Source organism: Pimephales promelas, chromosome 2, assembly GCF_988280905.1.
Source record: "Pimephales promelas chromosome 2, fPimPro1.hap1.1, whole genome shotgun sequence".
Lineage (NCBI taxonomy): Eukaryota > Metazoa > Chordata > Actinopteri > Cypriniformes > Leuciscidae > Pimephales > Pimephales promelas.
The window spans coordinates 28,706,189-28,726,330 of record NC_142770.1 but is presented as its reverse complement, the minus strand read 5'-3'; the positions used below and the strand labels follow the sequence as shown (position 1 = coordinate 28,726,330).

At 50.4% G+C, this 20,142-nt stretch overlaps 19 non-coding genes and 1 pseudogene across 19 annotated transcripts; all 20 read right to left on the bottom strand.

Moving 5' to 3' along the window:
* Positions 1–817: 817 nt before the first annotated feature.
* Positions 818–982, bottom strand: LOC148996725 (U1 spliceosomal RNA). Its single transcript, XR_016150460.1, has one exon. It is a non-coding gene; the product is annotated as a U1 spliceosomal RNA (small nuclear RNA).
* Positions 983–1,321: 339 nt separating this feature from the next.
* LOC148996724 (U2 spliceosomal RNA) lies at positions 1,322–1,512 on the bottom strand. The gene has a single exon (XR_016149066.1). It is a non-coding gene; the product is annotated as a U2 spliceosomal RNA (small nuclear RNA).
* Positions 1,513–2,625: 1,113 nt separating this feature from the next.
* LOC148996723 (U1 spliceosomal RNA) lies at positions 2,626–2,790 on the bottom strand. Its single transcript, XR_016150459.1, has one exon. It is a non-coding gene; the product is annotated as a U1 spliceosomal RNA (small nuclear RNA).
* A 338-nt stretch (positions 2,791–3,128) lies between these two features.
* LOC148996722 (U2 spliceosomal RNA) lies at positions 3,129–3,319 on the bottom strand. Its single transcript, XR_016149065.1, has one exon. It is a non-coding gene; the product is annotated as a U2 spliceosomal RNA (small nuclear RNA).
* A 1,113-nt stretch (positions 3,320–4,432) lies between these two features.
* Positions 4,433–4,597, bottom strand: LOC148996721 (U1 spliceosomal RNA). The gene has a single exon (XR_016150458.1). It is a non-coding gene; the product is annotated as a U1 spliceosomal RNA (small nuclear RNA).
* Positions 4,598–4,935: 338 nt separating this feature from the next.
* Positions 4,936–5,126, bottom strand: LOC148996720 (U2 spliceosomal RNA). Its single transcript, XR_016149064.1, has one exon. It is a non-coding gene; the product is annotated as a U2 spliceosomal RNA (small nuclear RNA).
* A 1,113-nt stretch (positions 5,127–6,239) lies between these two features.
* On the bottom strand, positions 6,240–6,404 carry LOC148996719 (U1 spliceosomal RNA). Its single transcript, XR_016150457.1, has one exon. It is a non-coding gene; the product is annotated as a U1 spliceosomal RNA (small nuclear RNA).
* A 339-nt stretch (positions 6,405–6,743) lies between these two features.
* Positions 6,744–6,934, bottom strand: LOC148996718 (U2 spliceosomal RNA). Its single transcript, XR_016149061.1, has one exon. It is a non-coding gene; the product is annotated as a U2 spliceosomal RNA (small nuclear RNA).
* Positions 6,935–8,047: 1,113 nt separating this feature from the next.
* LOC148996717 (U1 spliceosomal RNA) lies at positions 8,048–8,212 on the bottom strand. Its single transcript, XR_016150456.1, has one exon. It is a non-coding gene; the product is annotated as a U1 spliceosomal RNA (small nuclear RNA).
* A 340-nt stretch (positions 8,213–8,552) lies between these two features.
* LOC148996716 (U2 spliceosomal RNA) lies at positions 8,553–8,743 on the bottom strand. The gene has a single exon (XR_016149060.1). It is a non-coding gene; the product is annotated as a U2 spliceosomal RNA (small nuclear RNA).
* A 1,113-nt stretch (positions 8,744–9,856) lies between these two features.
* Positions 9,857–10,021, bottom strand: LOC148996715 (U1 spliceosomal RNA). Its single transcript, XR_016150454.1, has one exon. It is a non-coding gene; the product is annotated as a U1 spliceosomal RNA (small nuclear RNA).
* Positions 10,022–10,360: 339 nt separating this feature from the next.
* On the bottom strand, positions 10,361–10,551 carry LOC148996714 (U2 spliceosomal RNA). The gene has a single exon (XR_016149059.1). It is a non-coding gene; the product is annotated as a U2 spliceosomal RNA (small nuclear RNA).
* A 1,113-nt stretch (positions 10,552–11,664) lies between these two features.
* Positions 11,665–11,829, bottom strand: LOC148996713 (U1 spliceosomal RNA). Its single transcript, XR_016150453.1, has one exon. It is a non-coding gene; the product is annotated as a U1 spliceosomal RNA (small nuclear RNA).
* Positions 11,830–12,165: 336 nt separating this feature from the next.
* LOC148996712 (U2 spliceosomal RNA) lies at positions 12,166–12,356 on the bottom strand. The gene has a single exon (XR_016149058.1). It is a non-coding gene; the product is annotated as a U2 spliceosomal RNA (small nuclear RNA).
* A 1,113-nt stretch (positions 12,357–13,469) lies between these two features.
* LOC148996711 (U1 spliceosomal RNA) lies at positions 13,470–13,634 on the bottom strand. Its single transcript, XR_016150452.1, has one exon. It is a non-coding gene; the product is annotated as a U1 spliceosomal RNA (small nuclear RNA).
* Positions 13,635–13,972: 338 nt separating this feature from the next.
* LOC148996710 (U2 spliceosomal RNA) lies at positions 13,973–14,163 on the bottom strand. Its single transcript, XR_016149057.1, has one exon. It is a non-coding gene; the product is annotated as a U2 spliceosomal RNA (small nuclear RNA).
* Positions 14,164–15,273: 1,110 nt separating this feature from the next.
* On the bottom strand, positions 15,274–15,438 carry LOC148996709 (U1 spliceosomal RNA). The gene has a single exon (XR_016150451.1). It is a non-coding gene; the product is annotated as a U1 spliceosomal RNA (small nuclear RNA).
* Positions 15,439–15,777: 339 nt separating this feature from the next.
* Positions 15,778–15,968, bottom strand: LOC148996708 (U2 spliceosomal RNA). Its single transcript, XR_016149056.1, has one exon. It is a non-coding gene; the product is annotated as a U2 spliceosomal RNA (small nuclear RNA).
* A 1,113-nt stretch (positions 15,969–17,081) lies between these two features.
* Positions 17,082–17,246, bottom strand: LOC148996707 (U1 spliceosomal RNA). The gene has a single exon (XR_016150450.1). It is a non-coding gene; the product is annotated as a U1 spliceosomal RNA (small nuclear RNA).
* Positions 17,247–17,585: 339 nt separating this feature from the next.
* On the bottom strand, positions 17,586–17,761 carry LOC148996706 (U2 spliceosomal RNA; annotated as a pseudogene).
* Positions 17,762–20,142: the final 2,381 nt, after the last annotated feature.

Genomic DNA, 20,142 nt, shown 5'->3' with positions numbered 1-20,142 from the left:
CCAAGGTGGCGCTGCAGCGATCAAAAGTACGAAATGGCTCGTAACTCCTCGACCGTCGGTCGCAGACCCAAGTGTCTTACATCACCGGAATCCTTGGCTCGAGCCGAACAAGATGCATGCCTCGGATTGGGTGGTCGCGCTGGCGAGATTTTCGGGTATTTTGGATTTTCTGAAAAACCTACTTTTGCACACTAGTCCTAGGTTTTTTGCCCGATCTGACCCAAACCGGTGCAGAAAGATTCTCTGGAGTCCGACTGCCAACAGGGATCGGGAAACAGTTGGAATTTCCATCCACGTTGGCGACGGTACGCCAAAACGTTGGGGGTGGGCGAGGCGGGCTTTACTTAAACGGCTATAACTCTCCAACGGAATGAGACAATTGCACCCAACTCGGTACACCTGTGTACGGGCTCAGCCCGTGGTCACGTGAAGAGGAATGCGGCGACTGGCCACTTGGTGGCGCTGTAAACAGAAAAAAACACAACATGGGTGGCTGTATATCACGTGACGTTTCACACGTGCACAATGTTTTCATAGCACATGATAGAACTCCTCATTCCGAACAACTTTGCCTCCAGGACAACTGCTGTGAACCAAGTCGTCCGTCAAATATTGGAGACTATTTGAAGAATTGAGGAGAAAAAAGAAAACCCTCCTCACACAGACCGGTCCTAGACTGTTTCGTATCTCTCGAGCAACCGCCGCAGTTCAACTCTCTGGACTGCCTCTGGATATTGAAGAAGTGGAGAAAAAAAAACAAAAAACAAAAGAACCTCAAGTGGAGCTTTAACAATCTGCCCTTTTAACCAGTGTTGTCCAGGGGAGAGCGCGAACGCAGTCCCCCACTACCATAAATTATGCAGTCGAGATTCCCACATTTGGGGAATTCGCAGGGGTCAGCACAACCCAGAGTGCAATGGCCGAGCCTCGCCCTGGGTGAACCACCTTCCTGATCATGGTGTCTCCCCTGCCAGGTAAGTATGAATTCCCAGGCCTTCAGTCAGAAGCACCCTGCCCCTCTCCCCAATCCTCACCAGCGGTTTGCCAGTCAAAAAAGGGGCTTTTTTTTTTTTTTTTTTTTTTTGCACGCTCCGCATCCGGCTCCATGAGCCATAAATGTACATAATGCGCCGTCCCCGAATAGTGGACGGATCAGATGTTAAACTGACAGAGGAACAGGGGTTCCTTTTTGTCTTGTTTTTACACCACAATTCTACCCAGGCTAGTATAGCACATGATCACCTACAACACCCACTCACACTAGCTCCATTATCACCTTCTGCCACACAAGACCACTACATTTCTTTCATTGAACACTTTAGGAGGGTGCACCGTTCCCAGAAGTACTGCAATACCGGGTCGATGCGTGGAGTGGACGGAGCAAGCCCCTATGCCATCTCCCAGGACCAAAAATCAATTTAATATGTGGTGCCCGGGTAGGGCACGTATCAGATATTAAACTGATAAGAACAGATACTACACTTGATCTTAGCCAAAAGGCCGAGAAGCGATGACGCAGCGACGCCGAGGCGGGGGAGCCGGCAAAGGCCACGCCCACCTGGGCCGCGGCGAGAGGGTCTAAGGTCGCCGGCAAACAAGCTCAGCTCAGATTGGTTGACACCGAAAATGGATCACAACAGAGTGCACAGCACGACACTCTGGAGTGCAACCTGGGATTTTGGATCATCAACATTCCGCCTTAAAAGTGAGCGGGCAGACCAAAGCGTCCGTGGTAGAGACTTGAAACTCTGAGGGATGGTAGGACCGGCCCGGTACTACAACCTCACCAAGGCTCGCCCCGATCGGCCCCAAGGTGGCGCTGCAGCGATCAAAAGTACGAAATGGCTCGTAACTCCTCGACCGTCGGTCGCAGACCCAAGTGTCTTACATCACCGGAATCCTTGGCTCGAGCCGAACAAGATGCATGCCTCGGATTGGGTGGTCGCGCTGGCGAGATTTTCGGGTATTTTGGATTTTCTGAAAAACCTACTTTTGCACACTAGTCCTAGGTTTTTTGCCCGATCTGACCCAAACCGGTGCAGAAAGATTCTCTGGAGTCCGACTGCCAACAGGGATCGGGAAACAGTTGGAATTTCCATCCACGTTGGCGACGGTACGCCAAAACGTTGGGGGTGGGCGAGGCGGGCTTTACTTAAACGGCTATAACTCTCCAACGGAATGAGACAATTGCACCCAACTCGGTACACCTGTGTACGGGCTCAGCCCGTGGTCACGTGAAGAGGAATGCGGCGACTGGCCACTTGGTGGCGCTGTAAACAGAAAAAAACACAACATGGGTGGCTGTATATCACGTGACGTTTCACACGTGCACAATGTTTTCATAGCACATGATAGAACTCCTCATTCCGAACAACTTTGCCTCCAGGACAACTGCTGTGAACCAAGTCGTCCGTCAAATATTGGAGACTATTTGAAGAATTGAGGAGAAAAAAGAAAACCCTCCTCACACAGACCGGTCCTAGACTGTTTCGTATCTCTCGAGCAACCGCCGCAGTTCAACTCTCTGGACTGCCTCTGGATATTGAAGAAGTGGAGAAAAAAAAACAAAAAACAAAAGAACCTCAAGTGGAGCTTTAACAATCTGCCCTTTTAACCAGTGTTGTCCAGGGGAGAGCGCGAACGCAGTCCCCCACTACCATAAATTATGCAGTCGAGATTCCCACATTTGGGGAATTCGCAGGGGTCAGCACAACCCAGAGTGCAATGGCCGAGCCTCGCCCTGGGTGAACCACCTTCCTGATCATGGTGTCTCCCCTGCCAGGTAAGTATGAATTCCCAGGCCTTCAGTCAGAAGCACCCTGCCCCTCTCCCCAATCCTCACCAGCGGTTTGCCAGTCAAAAAAGGGGCTTTTTTTTTTTTTTTTTTTTTTGCACGCTCCGCATCCGGCTCCATGAGCCATAAATGTACATAATGCGCCGTCCCCGAATAGTGGACGGATCAGATGTTAAACTGACAGAGGAACAGGGGTTCCTTTTTGTCTTGTTTTTACACCACAATTCTACCCAGGCTAGTATAGCACATGATCACCTACAACACCCACTCACACTAGCTCCATTATCACCTTCTGCCACACAAGACCACTACATTTCTTTCATTGAACACTTTAGGAGGGTGCACCGTTCCCAGAAGTACTGCAATACCGGGTCGATGCGTGGAGTGGACGGAGCAAGCCCCTATGCCATCTCCCAGGACCAAAAATCAATTTAATATGTGGTGCCCGGGTAGGGCACGTATCAGATATTAAACTGATAAGAACAGATACTACACTTGATCTTAGCCAAAAGGCCGAGAAGCGATGACGCAGCGACGCCGAGGCGGGGGAGCCGGCAAAGGCCACGCCCACCTGGGCCGCGGCGAGAGGGTCTAAGGTCGCCGGCAAACAAGCTCAGCTCAGATTGGTTGACACCGAAAATGGATCACAACAGAGTGCACAGCACGACACTCTGGAGTGCAACCTGGGATTTTGGATCATCAACATTCCGCCTTAAAAGTGAGCGGGCAGACCAAAGCGTCCGTGGTAGAGACTTGAAACTCTGAGGGATGGTAGGACCGGCCCGGTACTACAACCTCACCAAGGCTCGCCCCGATCGGCCCCAAGGTGGCGCTGCAGCGATCAAAAGTACGAAATGGCTCGTAACTCCTCGACCGTCGGTCGCAGACCCAAGTGTCTTACATCACCGGAATCCTTGGCTCGAGCCGAACAAGATGCATGCCTCGGATTGGGTGGTCGCGCTGGCGAGATTTTCGGGTATTTTGGATTTTCTGAAAAACCTACTTTTGCACACTAGTCCTAGGTTTTTTGCCCGATCTGACCCAAACCGGTGCAGAAAGATTCTCTGGAGTCCGACTGCCAACAGGGATCGGGAAACAGTTGGAATTTCCATCCACGTTGGCGACGGTACGCCAAAACGTTGGGGGTGGGCGAGGCGGGCTTTACTTAAACGGCTATAACTCTCCAACGGAATGAGACAATTGCACCCAACTCGGTACACCTGTGTACGGGCTCAGCCCGTGGTCACGTGAAGAGGAATGCGGCGACTGGCCACTTGGTGGCGCTGTAAACAGAAAAAAACACAACATGGGTGGCTGTATATCACGTGACGTTTCACACGTGCACAATGTTTTCATAGCACATGATAGAACTCCTCATTCCGAACAACTTTGCCTCCAGGACAACTGCTGTGAACCAAGTCGTCCGTCAAATATTGGAGACTATTTGAAGAATTGAGGAGAAAAAAGAAAACCCTCCTCACACAGACCGGTCCTAGACTGTTTCGTATCTCTCGAGCAACCGCCGCAGTTCAACTCTCTGGACTGCCTCTGGATATTGAAGAAGTGGAGAAAAAAAAACAAAAAACAAAAGAACCTCAAGTGGAGCTTTAACAATCTGCCCTTTTAACCAGTGTTGTCCAGGGGAGAGCGCGAACGCAGTCCCCCACTACCATAAATTATGCAGTCGAGATTCCCACATTTGGGGAATTCGCAGGGGTCAGCACAACCCAGAGTGCAATGGCCGAGCCTCGCCCTGGGTGAACCACCTTCCTGATCATGGTGTCTCCCCTGCCAGGTAAGTATGAATTCCCAGGCCTTCAGTCAGAAGCACCCTGCCCCTCTCCCCAATCCTCACCAGCGGTTTGCCAGTCAAAAAAGGGGCTTTTTTTTTTTTTTTTTTTTTTGCACGCTCCGCATCCGGCTCCATGAGCCATAAATGTACATAATGCGCCGTCCCCGAATAGTGGACGGATCAGATGTTAAACTGACAGAGGAACAGGGGTTCCTTTTTGTCTTGTTTTTACACCACAATTCTACCCAGGCTAGTATAGCACATGATCACCTACAACACCCACTCACACTAGCTCCATTATCACCTTCTGCCACACAAGACCACTACATTTCTTTCATTGAACACTTTAGGAGGGTGCACCGTTCCCAGAAGTACTGCAATACCGGGTCGATGCGTGGAGTGGACGGAGCAAGCCCCTATGCCATCTCCCAGGACCAAAAATCAATTTAATATGTGGTGCCCGGGTAGGGCACGTATCAGATATTAAACTGATAAGAACAGATACTACACTTGATCTTAGCCAAAAGGCCGAGAAGCGATGACGCAGCGACGCCGAGGCGGGGGAGCCGGCAAAGGCCACGCCCACCTGGGCCGCGGCGAGAGGGTCTAAGGTCGCCGGCAAACAAGCTCAGCTCAGATTGGTTGACACCGAAAATGGATCACAACAGAGTGCACAGCACGACACTCTGGAGTGCAACCTGGGATTTTGGATCATCAACATTCCGCCTTAAAAGTGAGCGGGCAGACCAAAGCGTCCGTGGTAGAGACTTGAAACTCTGAGGGATGGTAGGACCGGCCCGGTACTACAACCTCACCAAGGCTCGCCCCGATCGGCCCCAAGGTGGCGCTGCAGCGATCAAAAGTACGAAATGGCTCGTAACTCCTCGACCGTCGGTCGCAGACCCAAGTGTCTTACATCACCGGAATCCTTGGCTCGAGCCGAACAAGATGCATGCCTCGGATTGGGTGGTCGCGCTGGCGAGATTTTCGGGTATTTTGGATTTTCTGAAAAACCTACTTTTGCACACTAGTCCTAGGTTTTTTGCCCGATCTGACCCAAACCGGTGCAGAAAGATTCTCTGGAGTCCGACTGCCAACAGGGATCGGGAAACAGTTGGAATTTCCATCCACGTTGGCGACGGTACGCCAAAACGTTGGGGGTGGGCGAGGCGGGCTTTACTTAAACGGCTATAACTCTCCAACGGAATGAGACAATTGCACCCAACTCGGTACACCTGTGTACGGGCTCAGCCCGTGGTCACGTGAAGAGGAATGCGGCGACTGGCCACTTGGTGGCGCTGTAAACAGAAAAAAACACAACATGGGTGGCTGTATATCACGTGACGTTTCACACGTGCACAATGTTTTCATAGCACATGATAGAACTCCTCATTCCGAACAACTTTGCCTCCAGGACAACTGCTGTGAACCAAGTCGTCCGTCAAATATTGGAGACTATTTGAAGAATTGAGGAGAAAAAAGAAAACCCTCCTCACACAGACCGGTCCTAGACTGTTTCGTATCTCTCGAGCAACCGCCGCAGTTCAACTCTCTGGACTGCCTCTGGATATTGAAGAAGTGGAGAAAAAAAAACAAAAAACAAAAGAACCTCAAGTGGAGCTTTAACAATCTGCCCTTTTAACCAGTGTTGTCCAGGGGAGAGCGCGAACGCAGTCCCCCACTACCATAAATTATGCAGTCGAGATTCCCACATTTGGGGAATTCGCAGGGGTCAGCACAACCCAGAGTGCAATGGCCGAGCCTCGCCCTGGGTGAACCACCTTCCTGATCATGGTGTCTCCCCTGCCAGGTAAGTATGAATTCCCAGGCCTTCAGTCAGAAGCACCCTGCCCCTCTCCCCAATCCTCACCAGCGGTTTGCCAGTCAAAAAAGGGGCTTTTTTTTTTTTTTTTTTTTTTTGCACGCTCCGCATCCGGCTCCATGAGCCATAAATGTACATAATGCGCCGTCCCCGAATAGTGGACGGATCAGATGTTAAACTGACAGAGGAACAGGGGTTCCTTTTTGTCTTGTTTTTACACCACAATTCTACCCAGGCTAGTATAGCACATGATCACCTACAACACCCACTCACACTAGCTCCATTATCACCTTCTGCCACACAAGACCACTACATTTCTTTCATTGAACACTTTAGGAGGGTGCACCGTTCCCAGAAGTACTGCAATACCGGGTCGATGCGTGGAGTGGACGGAGCAAGCCCCTATGCCATCTCCCAGGACCAAAAATCAATTTAATATGTGGTGCCCGGGTAGGGCACGTATCAGATATTAAACTGATAAGAACAGATACTACACTTGATCTTAGCCAAAAGGCCGAGAAGCGATGACGCAGCGACGCCGAGGCGGGGGAGCCGGCAAAGGCCACGCCCACCTGGGCCGCGGCGAGAGGGTCTAAGGTCGCCGGCAAACAAGCTCAGCTCAGATTGGTTGACACCGAAAATGGATCACAACAGAGTGCACAGCACGACACTCTGGAGTGCAACCTGGGATTTTGGATCATCAACATTCCGCCTTAAAAGTGAGCGGGCAGACCAAAGCGTCCGTGGTAGAGACTTGAAACTCTGAGGGATGGTAGGACCGGCCCGGTACTACAACCTCACCAAGGCTCGCCCCGATCGGCCCCAAGGTGGCGCTGCAGCGATCAAAAGTACGAAATGGCTCGTAACTCCTCGACCGTCGGTCGCAGACCCAAGTGTCTTACATCACCGGAATCCTTGGCTCGAGCCGAACAAGATGCATGCCTCGGATTGGGTGGTCGCGCTGGCGAGATTTTCGGGTATTTTGGATTTTCTGAAAAACCTACTTTTGCACACTAGTCCTAGGTTTTTTGCCCGATCTGACCCAAACCGGTGCAGAAAGATTCTCTGGAGTCCGACTGCCAACAGGGATCGGGAAACAGTTGGAATTTCCATCCACGTTGGCGACGGTACGCCAAAACGTTGGGGGTGGGCGAGGCGGGCTTTACTTAAACGGCTATAACTCTCCAACGGAATGAGACAATTGCACCCAACTCGGTACACCTGTGTACGGGCTCAGCCCGTGGTCACGTGAAGAGGAATGCGGCGACTGGCCACTTGGTGGCGCTGTAAACAGAAAAAAACACAACATGGGTGGCTGTATATCACGTGACGTTTCACACGTGCACAATGTTTTCATAGCACATGATAGAACTCCTCATTCCGAACAACTTTGCCTCCAGGACAACTGCTGTGAACCAAGTCGTCCGTCAAATATTGGAGACTATTTGAAGAATTGAGGAGAAAAAAGAAAACCCTCCTCACACAGACCGGTCCTAGACTGTTTCGTATCTCTCGAGCAACCGCCGCAGTTCAACTCTCTGGACTGCCTCTGGATATTGAAGAAGTGGAGAAAAAAAAACAAAAAACAAAAGAACCTCAAGTGGAGCTTTAACAATCTGCCCTTTTAACCAGTGTTGTCCAGGGGAGAGCGCGAACGCAGTCCCCCACTACCATAAATTATGCAGTCGAGATTCCCACATTTGGGGAATTCGCAGGGGTCAGCACAACCCAGAGTGCAATGGCCGAGCCTCGCCCTGGGTGAACCACCTTCCTGATCATGGTGTCTCCCCTGCCAGGTAAGTATGAATTCCCAGGCCTTCAGTCAGAAGCACCCTGCCCCTCTCCCCAATCCTCACCAGCGGTTTGCCAGTCAAAAAAGGGGCTTTTTTTTTTTTTTTTTTTTTTTTGCACGCTCCGCATCCGGCTCCATGAGCCATAAATGTACATAATGCGCCGTCCCCGAATAGTGGACGGATCAGATGTTAAACTGACAGAGGAACAGGGGTTCCTTTTTGTCTTGTTTTTACACCACAATTCTACCCAGGCTAGTATAGCACATGATCACCTACAACACCCACTCACACTAGCTCCATTATCACCTTCTGCCACACAAGACCACTACATTTCTTTCATTGAACACTTTAGGAGGGTGCACCGTTCCCAGAAGTACTGCAATACCGGGTCGATGCGTGGAGTGGACGGAGCAAGCCCCTATGCCATCTCCCAGGACCAAAAATCAATTTAATATGTGGTGCCCGGGTAGGGCACGTATCAGATATTAAACTGATAAGAACAGATACTACACTTGATCTTAGCCAAAAGGCCGAGAAGCGATGACGCAGCGACGCCGAGGCGGGGGAGCCGGCAAAGGCCACGCCCACCTGGGCCGCGGCGAGAGGGTCTAAGGTCGCCGGCAAACAAGCTCAGCTCAGATTGGTTGACACCGAAAATGGATCACAACAGAGTGCACAGCACGACACTCTGGAGTGCAACCTGGGATTTTGGATCATCAACATTCCGCCTTAAAAGTGAGCGGGCAGACCAAAGCGTCCGTGGTAGAGACTTGAAACTCTGAGGGATGGTAGGACCGGCCCGGTACTACAACCTCACCAAGGCTCGCCCCGATCGGCCCCAAGGTGGCGCTGCAGCGATCAAAAGTACGAAATGGCTCGTAACTCCTCGACCGTCGGTCGCAGACCCAAGTGTCTTACATCACCGGAATCCTTGGCTCGAGCCGAACAAGATGCATGCCTCGGATTGGGTGGTCGCGCTGGCGAGATTTTCGGGTATTTTGGATTTTCTGAAAAACCTACTTTTGCACACTAGTCCTAGGTTTTTTGCCCGATCTGACCCAAACCGGTGCAGAAAGATTCTCTGGAGTCCGACTGCCAACAGGGATCGGGAAACAGTTGGAATTTCCATCCACGTTGGCGACGGTACGCCAAAACGTTGGGGGTGGGCGAGGCGGGCTTTACTTAAACGGCTATAACTCTCCAACGGAATGAGACAATTGCACCCAACTCGGTACACCTGTGTACGGGCTCAGCCCGTGGTCACGTGAAGAGGAATGCGGCGACTGGCCACTTGGTGGCGCTGTAAACAGAAAAAAACACAACATGGGTGGCTGTATATCACGTGACGTTTCACACGTGCACAATGTTTTCATAGCACATGATAGAACTCCTCATTCCGAACAACTTTGCCTCCAGGACAACTGCTGTGAACCAAGTCGTCCGTCAAATATTGGAGACTATTTGAAGAATTGAGGAGAAAAAAGAAAACCCTCCTCACACAGACCGGTCCTAGACTGTTTCGTATCTCTCGAGCAACCGCCGCAGTTCAACTCTCTGGACTGCCTCTGGATATTGAAGAAGTGGAGAAAAAAAAACAAAAAACAAAAGAACCTCAAGTGGAGCTTTAACAATCTGCCCTTTTAACCAGTGTTGTCCAGGGGAGAGCGCGAACGCAGTCCCCCACTACCATAAATTATGCAGTCGAGATTCCCACATTTGGGGAATTCGCAGGGGTCAGCACAACCCAGAGTGCAATGGCCGAGCCTCGCCCTGGGTGAACCACCTTCCTGATCATGGTGTCTCCCCTGCCAGGTAAGTATGAATTCCCAGGCCTTCAGTCAGAAGCACCCTGCCCCTCTCCCCAATCCTCACCAGCGGTTTGCCAGTCAAAAAAGGGGCTTTTTTTTTTTTTTTTTTTTTTTGCACGCTCCGCATCCGGCTCCATGAGCCATAAATGTACATAATGCGCCGTCCCCGAATAGTGGACGGATCAGATGTTAAACTGACAGAGGAACAGGGGTTCCTTTTTGTCTTGTTTTTACACCACAATTCTACCCAGGCTAGTATAGCACATGATCACCTACAACACCCACTCACACTAGCTCCATTATCACCTTCTGCCACACAAGACCACTACATTTCTTTCATTGAACACTTTAGGAGGGTGCACCGTTCCCAGAAGTACTGCAATACCGGGTCGATGCGTGGAGTGGACGGAGCAAGCCCCTATGCCATCTCCCAGGACCAAAAATCAATTTAATATGTGGTGCCCGGGTAGGGCACGTATCAGATATTAAACTGATAAGAACAGATACTACACTTGATCTTAGCCAAAAGGCCGAGAAGCGATGACGCAGCGACGCCGAGGCGGGGGAGCCGGCAAAGGCCACGCCCACCTGGGCCGCGGCGAGAGGGTCTAAGGTCGCCGGCAAACAAGCTCAGCTCAGATTGGTTGACACCGAAAATGGATCACAACAGAGTGCACAGCACGACACTCTGGAGTGCAACCTGGGATTTTGGATCATCAACATTCCGCCTTAAAAGTGAGCGGGCAGACCAAAGCGTCCGTGGTAGAGACTTGAAACTCTGAGGGATGGTAGGACCGGCCCGGTACTACAACCTCACCAAGGCTCGCCCCGATCGGCCCCAAGGTGGCGCTGCAGCGATCAAAAGTACGAAATGGCTCGTAACTCCTCGACCGTCGGTCGCAGACCCAAGTGTCTTACATCACCGGAATCCTTGGCTCGAGCCGAACAAGATGCATGCCTCGGATTGGGTGGTCGCGCTGGCGAGATTTTCGGGTATTTTGGATTTTCTGAAAAACCTACTTTTGCACACTAGTCCTAGGTTTTTTGCCCGATCTGACCCAAACCGGTGCAGAAAGATTCTCTGGAGTCCGACTGCCAACAGGGATCGGGAAACAGTTGGAATTTCCATCCACGTTGGCGACGGTACGCCAAAACGTTGGGGGTGGGCGAGGCGGGCTTTACTTAAACGGCTATAACTCTCCAACGGAATGAGACAATTGCACCCAACTCGGTACACCTGTGTACGGGCTCAGCCCGTGGTCACGTGAAGAGGAATGCGGCGACTGGCCACTTGGTGGCGCTGTAAACAGAAAAAAACACAACATGGGTGGCTGTATATCACGTGACGTTTCACACGTGCACAATGTTTTCATAGCACATGATAGAACTCCTCATTCCGAACAACTTTGCCTCCAGGACAACTGCTGTGAACCAAGTCGTCCGTCAAATATTGGAGACTATTTGAAGAATTGAGGAGAAAAAAGAAAACCCTCCTCACACAGACCGGTCCTAGACTGTTTCGTATCTCTCGAGCAACCGCCGCAGTTCAACTCTCTGGACTGCCTCTGGATATTGAAGAAGTGGAGAAAAAAAAACAAAAAACAAAAGAACCTCAAGTGGAGCTTTAACAATCTGCCCTTTTAACCAGTGTTGTCCAGGGGAGAGCGCGAACGCAGTCCCCCACTACCATAAATTATGCAGTCGAGATTCCCACATTTGGGGAATTCGCAGGGGTCAGCACAACCCAGAGTGCAATGGCCGAGCCTCGCCCTGGGTGAACCACCTTCCTGATCATGGTGTCTCCCCTGCCAGGTAAGTATGAATTCCCAGGCCTTCAGTCAGAAGCACCGCCCCTCTCCCCAATCCTCACCAGCGGTTTGCCAGTCAAAAAAGGGGCTTTTTTTTTTTTTTTTTTTTTTGCACGCTCCGCATCCGGCTCCATGAGCCATAAATGTACATAATGCGCCGTCCCCGAATAGTGGACGGATCAGATGTTAAACTGACAGAGGAACAGGGGTTCCTTTTTGTCTTGTTTTTACACCACAATTCTACCCAGGCTAGTATAGCACATGATCACCTACAACACCCACTCACACTAGCTCCATTATCACCTTCTGCCACACAAGACCACTACATTTCTTTCATTGAACACTTTAGGAGGGTGCACCGTTCCCAGAAGTACTGCAATACCGGGTCGATGCGTGGAGTGGACGGAGCAAGCCCCTATGCCATCTCCCAGGACCAAAAATCAATTTAATATGTGGTGCCCGGGTAGGGCACGTATCAGATATTAAACTGATAAGAACAGATACTACACTTGATCTTAGCCAAAAGGCCGAGAAGCGATGACGCAGCGACGCCGAGGCGGGGGAGCCGGCAAAGGCCACGCCCACCTGGGCCGCGGCGAGAGGGTCTAAGGTCGCCGGCAAACAAGCTCAGCTCAGATTGGTTGACACCGAAAATGGATCACAACAGAGTGCACAGCACGACACTCTGGAGTGCAACCTGGGATTTTGGATCATCAACATTCCGCCTTAAAAGTGAGCGGGCAGACCAAAGCGTCCGTGGTAGAGACTTGAAACTCTGAGGGATGGTAGGACCGGCCCGGTACTACAACCTCACCAAGGCTCGCCCCGATCGGCCCCAAGGTGGCGCTGCAGCGATCAAAAGTACGAAATGGCTCGTAACTCCTCGACCGTCGGTCGCAGACCCAAGTGTCTTACATCACCGGAATCCTTGGCTCGAGCCGAACAAGATGCATGCCTCGGATTGGGTGGTCGCGCTGGCGAGATTTTCGGGTATTTTGGATTTTCTGAAAAACCTACTTTTGCACACTAGTCCTAGGTTTTTTGCCCGATCTGACCCAAACCGGTGCAGAAAGATTCTCTGGAGTCCGACTGCCAACAGGGATCGGGAAACAGTTGGAATTTCCATCCACGTTGGCGACGGTACGCCAAAACGTTGGGGGTGGGCGAGGCGGGCTTTACTTAAACGGCTATAACTCTCCAACGGAATGAGACAATTGCACCCAACTCGGTACACCTGTGTACGGGCTCAGCCCGTGGTCACGTGAAGAGGAATGCGGCGACTGGCCACTTGGTGGCGCTGTAAACAGAAAAAAACACAACATGGGTGGCTGTATATCACGTGACGTTTCACACGTGCACAATGTTTTCATAGCACATGATAGAACTCCTCATTCCGAACAACTTTGCCTCCAGGACAACTGCTGTGAACCAAGTCGTCCGTCAAATATTGGAGACTATTTGAAGAATTGAGGAGAAAAAAGAAAACCCTCCTCACACAGACCGGTCCTAGACTGTTTCGTATCTCTCGAGCAACCGCCGCAGTTCAACTCTCTGGACTGCCTCTGGATATTGAAGAAGTGGAGAAAAAAAAACAAAAAACAAAAGAACCTCAAGTGGAGCTTTAACAATCTGCCCTTTTAACCAGTGTTGTCCAGGGGAGAGCGCGAACGCAGTCCCCCACTACCATAAATTATGCAGTCGAGATTCCCACATTTGGGGAATTCGCAGGGGTCAGCACAACCCAGAGTGCAATGGCCGAGCCTCGCCCTGGGTGAACCACCTTCCTGATCATGGTGTCTCCCCTGCCAGGTAAGTATGAATTCCCAGGCCTTCAGTCAGAAGCACCCTGCCCCTCTCCCCAATCCTCACCAGCGGTTTGCCAGTCAAAAAAGGGGCTTTTTTTTTTTTTTTTTTTTTTGCACGCTCCGCATCCGGCTCCATGAGCCATAAATGTACATAATGCGCCGTCCCCGAATAGTGGACGGATCAGATGTTAAACTGACAGAGGAACAGGGGTTCCTTTTTGTCTTGTTTTTACACCACAATTCTACCCAGGCTAGTATAGCACATGATCACCTACAACACCCACTCACACTAGCTCCATTATCACCTTCTGCCACACAAGACCACTACATTTCTTTCATTGAACACTTTAGGAGGGTGCACCGTTCCCAGAAGTACTGCAATACCGGGTCGATGCGTGGAGTGGACGGAGCAAGCCCCTATGCCATCTCCCAGGACCAAAAATCAATTTAATATGTGGTGCCCGGGTAGGGCACGTATCAGATATTAAACTGATAAGAACAGATACTACACTTGATCTTAGCCAAAAGGCCGAGAAGCGATGACGCAGCGACGCCGAGGCGGGGGAGCCGGCAAAGGCCACGCCCACCTGGGCCGCGGCGAGAGGGTCTAAGGTCGCCGGCAAACAAGCTCAGCTCAGATTGGTTGACACCGAAAATGGATCACAACAGAGTGCACAGCACGACACTCTGGAGTGCAACCTGGGATTTTGGATCATCAACATTCCGCCTTAAAAGTGAGCGGGCAGACCAAAGCGTCCGTGGTAGAGACTTGAAACTCTGAGGGATGGTAGGACCGGCCCGGTACTACAACCTCACCAAGGCTCGCCCCGATCGGCCCCAAGGTGGCGCTGCAGCGATCAAAAGTACGAAATGGCTCGTAACTCCTCGACCGTCGGTCGCAGACCCAAGTGTCTTACATCACCGGAATCCTTGGCTCGAGCCGAACAAGATGCATGCCTCGGATTGGGTGGTCGCGCTGGCGAGATTTTCGGGTATTTTGGATTTTCTGAAAAACCTACTTTTGCACACTAGTCCTAGGTTTTTTGCCCGATCTGACCCAAACCGGTGCAGAAAGATTCTCTGGAGTCCGACTGCCAACAGGGATCGGGAAACAGTTGGAATTTCCATCCACGTTGGCGACGGTACGCCAAAACGTTGGGGGTGGGCGAGGCGGGCTTTACTTAAACGGCTATAACTCTCCAACGGAATGAGACAATTGCACCCAACTCGGTACACCTGTGTACGGGCTCAGCCCGTGGTCACGTGAAGAGGAATGCGGCGACTGGCCACTTGGTGGCGCTGTAAACAGAAAAAAACACAACATGGGTGGCTGAATATCACGTGACGTTTCACACGTGCACAATGTTTTCATACCACATGATAGAACTCCTCATTCCGAACAACTTTGCCTCCAGGACAACTGCTGTGAACCAAGTCGTCCGTCAAATATTGGAGACTATTTGAAGAATTGAGGAGAAAAAAGAAAACCCTCCTCACACAGACCGGTCCTAGACTGTTTCGTATCTCTCGAGCAACCGCCGCAGTTCAACTCTCTGGACTGCCTCTGGATATTGAAGAAGTGGAGAAAAAAAACAAAACAAAAGAACCTCAAGTGGAGCTTTAACAATCTGCCCTTTTAACCAGTGTTGTCCAGGGGAGAGCGCGAACGCAGTCCCCCACTACCATAAATTATGCAGTCGAGATTCCCACATTTGGGGAATTCGCAGGGGTCAGCACAACCCAGAGTGCAATGGCCGAGCCTCGCCCTGGGTGAACCACCTTCCTGATCATGGTGTCTCCCCTGCCAGGTAAGTATGAATTCCCAGGCCTTCAGTCAGAAGCACCCTGCCCCTTTCCCCAATCCTCACCAGCGGTTTGCCAGTCAAAAAAGGGGCTTTTTTTTTTTTTTTTTTTTTTTGCACGCTCCGCATCCGGCTCCATGAGCCATAAATGTACATAATGCGCCGTCCCCGAATAGTGGACGGATCAGATGTTAAACTGACAGAGGAACAGGGGTTCCTTTTTGTCTTGTTTTTACACCACAATTCTACCCAGGCTAGTATAGCACATGATCACCTACAACACCCACTCACACTAGCTCCATTATCACCTTCTGCCACACAAGACCACTACATTTCTTTCATTGAACACTTTAGGAGGGTGCACCGTTCCCAGAAGTACTGCAATACCGGGTCGATGCGTGGAGTGGACGGAGCAAGCCCCTATGCCATCTCCCAGGACCAAAAATCAATTTAATATGTGGTGCCCGGGTAGGGCACGTATCAGATATTAAACTGATAAGAACAGATACTACACTTGATCTTAGCCAAAAGGCCGAGAAGCGATGACGCAGCGACGCCGAGGCGGGGGAGCCGGCAAAGGCCACGCCCACCTGGGCCGCGGCGAGAGGGTCTAAGGTCGCCGGCAAACAAGCTCAGCTCAGATTGGTTGACACCGAAAATGGATCACAACAGAGTGCACAGCACGACACTCTGGAGTGCAACCTGGGATTTTGGATCATCAACATTCCGCCTTAAAAGTGAGCGGGCAGACCAAAGCGTCCGTGGTAGAGACTTGAAACTCTGAGGGATGGTAGGACCGGCCCGGTACTACAACCTCACCAAGGCTCGCCCCGATCGGCCCCAAGGTGGCGCTGCAGCGATCAAAAGTACGAAATGGCTCGTAACTCCTCGACCGTCGGTCGCAGACCCAAGTGTCTTACATCACCGGAATCCTTGGCTCGAGCCGAACAAGATGCATGCCTCGGATTGGGTGGTCGCGCCGGCGAGATTTTCGGGTATTTTGGATTTTCTGAAAAACCTACTTTTGCACACTAGTCCTAGGTTTTTTGCCCGATCTGACCCAAACCGGTGCAGAAAGATTCTCTGGAGTCCGACTGCCAACAGGGATCGGGAAACAGTTGGAATTTCCATCCACGTTGGCGACGGTACGCCAAAACGTTGGGGGTGGGCGAGGCGGGCTTTACTTAAACGGCTATAACTCTCCAACGGAATGAGACAATTGCACCCAACTCGGTACACCTGTGTACGGGCTCAGCCCGTGGTCACGTGAAGAGGAATGCGGCGACTGGCCACTTGGTGGCGCTGTAAACAGAAAAAAACACAACATGGGTGGCTGTATATCACGTGACGTTTCACACGTGCACAATGTTTTCATAGCACATGATAGAACTCCTCATTCCGAACAACTTTGCCTCCAGGACAACTGCTGTGAACCAAGTCGTCCGTCAAATATTGGAGACTATTTGAAGAATTGAGGAGAAAAAAGAAAACCCTCCTCACACAGACCGGTCCTAGACTGTTTCGTATCTCTCGAGCAACCGCCGCAGTTCAACTCTCTGGACTGCCTCTGGATATTGAAGAAGTGGAGAAAAAAAAACAAAAAACAAAAGAACCTCAAGTGGAGCTTTAACAATCTGCCCTTTTAACCAGTGTTGTCCAGGGGAGAGCGCGAACGCAGTCCCCCACTACCATAAATTATGCAGTCGAGATTCCCACATTTGGGGAATTCGCAGGGGTCAGCACAACCCAGAGTGCAATGGCCGAGCCTCGCCCTGGGTGAACCACCTTCCTGATCATGGTGTCTCCCCTGCCAGGTAAGTATGAATTCCCAGGCCTTCAGTCAGAAGCACCCTGCCCCTCTCCCCAATCCTCACCAGCGGTTTGCCAGTCAAAAAAGGGGCTTTTTTTTTTTTTTTTTTTTTTTGCACGCTCCGCATCCGGCTCCATGAGCCATAAATGTACATAATGCGCCGTCCCCGAATAGTGGACGGATCAGATGTTAAACTGACAGAGGAACAGGGGTTCCTTTTTGTCTTGTTTTTACACCACAATTCTACCCAGGCTAGTATAGCACATGATCACCTACAACACCCACTCACACTAGCTCCATTATCACCTTCTGCCACACAAGACCACTACATTTCTTTCATTGAACACTTTAGGAGGGTGCACCGTTCCCAGAAGTACTGCAATACCGGGTCGATGCGTGGAGTGGACGGAGCAAGCCCCTATGCCATCTCCCAGGACCAAAAATCAATTTAATATGTGGTGCCCGGGTAGGGCACGTATCAGATATTAAACTGATAAGAACAGATTTTTGATTTGACATTTTTTTATTGTTCCATTTCATTCATATACACGTCATTTCATTGTTATGTTTTTTTTTCCCAGCATGTTCACATGTTCATTTTGGTTTCGAGCAACAGTATAACAGTTGTATGTGTTTATCTAGAAGTAAATACGTAAAAAAACTTGAATGAATGAAGATAGTAAAAGAGAATAGAATAAATAAACAGATAAAATAATAAAAACAGGCTTTAAAAGCTCTCTCTTCCGTTGTACAGGAGCAGGTATGTCCTTATAACCATTTTAAGACCTCCACTCAGCTCCTCAGAACCAGTCCAAGAGACCCAGCCCTTCTGGGCCCAGAGGAGATCCTCTTTAACCGTGGCACCACTGCTCCGCCTAGGGTGTTGGGGGCATCTGCGGGCAGTCAGGGCTCGTGGCTGTGGGGACCTTTTCCTGTGAAGCTCTGACCCCCACATCCGAATGGCGACATGCGGTGTAACCCTGCAGCCTTGATTTGGCCAGCTGGATGATGGCGTGGAGGGGCACCTGCATGCGCTTTCCTACCAGTAGGTTTCTGGAGGTCCAAATGGCGTCTTTTATGCAGAGGATGGTGAGCCAGAGCTTAGGTGTTGTTTTTGCTCGGATGTCCTCTTGGCTCACCCCTCCTCTCCCCATAGGGTAGTCTGGGACCCCCCCTACTGGCAGGTACGGGAATTGCTGGGGGCCAGCTGTCGCCCACAGGTCCCTCACAGCACTGCACTCCCAGAGGGCGTGCCTTACGGTCTCGGGCGCGCCACACCCGGTCCGTGGGCAGATGGGATCCTTGGACATGCCTCTGGAGTGCATCACGGCCCTGACCGGGAGGATCTCATGGGCGACCATCCAAGCCAGGTCCCGGTGTCGGTTCTGAAGAGCTGAGTGGGACACATTCCGCCACACCTTTTGGGCTTCACATTGAGTGAGCCCGCGGACTGGACACACTTGTTCCCGCTCCTGCACAAGGGAGAGGATAGAGCGACAATTTGTTAAAACAGCGACACTTTCTTTTACCAAATTAAAATTCTTTAAAAACTTCTTTATGTAGGTGTATGCTGGGGGTTGGTCGAAGGCGACTGGCATTTTCAAATCTGTCTTTAATAGTTTATGAGTTCTTAAAAAGGACCCCATCCAAAACCGGGCCATGGCTGCTGTTTTTTCTTGTTTGGATGGGGTCAGGGCATATTTCATATGTTGTGCAGTATAAAAAGCTCCTAAAAACAAGTAGAGGTCCGGAACGCCTTTTCCTCCATTTTGTGGTGCTTTCTTCATCGTGGTTCTTTTCAGTCTCTCCCATTTAGACCCCCAGATAAAATAAAACATGGCCCGGTCCAAGGATACAAGAAAGAATCTGGGGGGGAAGAAAACAGAGCACAACAGTAAAAACAATGGTAAAATCACAGCTTTTATGATTAAAACCTTTCCTTCCAACGTCAACTGTCTCAGTCCCCAAAAACCCAATTTTTTCTTTACTTTACCCATCACGTCATGCCAATTTCCACTCCCTCCCCCGTCTCTGTCAAATTTGATGCCCAGTATTTTTAAGTCAGTCTTTTTAATAGTGCAGTTGAGGCCAGCAAGCTCGTTGGGTTTCCAAGGGCCGTAAAACTGTGTCTGTGTCTTTTCTCTGTTAAGTTTTGCTCCCGATGCTTTCCCAAACCAGTCTGTCAAGTCCATAGTCCTCTGGATTGATAAAACGTCCGTGCATAAAAGATTGACATCGTCCATGTATAAAACAGTCTTTGCCGTCAGTCCTCCAGTCCCGGGTATAGTCAGTCCATTGATCCATCTATCCCTTCTCAAAACCTGTGCTAGGGGTTCAATGCACGCCACATACAGGAGAGGAGATAATGGACAACCCTGACGGACACCGCTGCGTATGTCTATCGCTTTTGAAAGATTCCCATTAACTAGGATTTTGCTGGTTATGTCTTTGTACAGCAGTCCCACCCAAGCTAAGAATCTCCTAGGAAGCCCCATTTTTTCCAAAACTTGAAATAAGTAATGGTGCGAGACTCGGTCGAATGCTTTTTCAAAGTCTAAATTTAAAACTATCAGCCGGATATTTCTGTCTCTCGCATAACAGATGGCATCTCTTATCAGAATAAGGCTGTCCGTGATCTTCCTCCCAGGGACGGCACAGGCTTGATCCGGGTGGATCAGGTCTGCTAAAACTGTTGATAAACGTGTTGTTAAAAGTTTGCTAAAAAGTTTACAATCAAAGTTTAAAAGGGTTATAGGACGCCAGTTTTTTATATCAGTCTTGTCATCTTTTTTGTGAAGTAAAGTCATTAAACCGGTCCTAAAACTGTCAGGGAGTTGGTCAGTCTTGTCAAGGTCATTAAAAACAGTCAGAAGGTCTTGTCTTAAAATGTCCCAAAAGGTCAAATAAA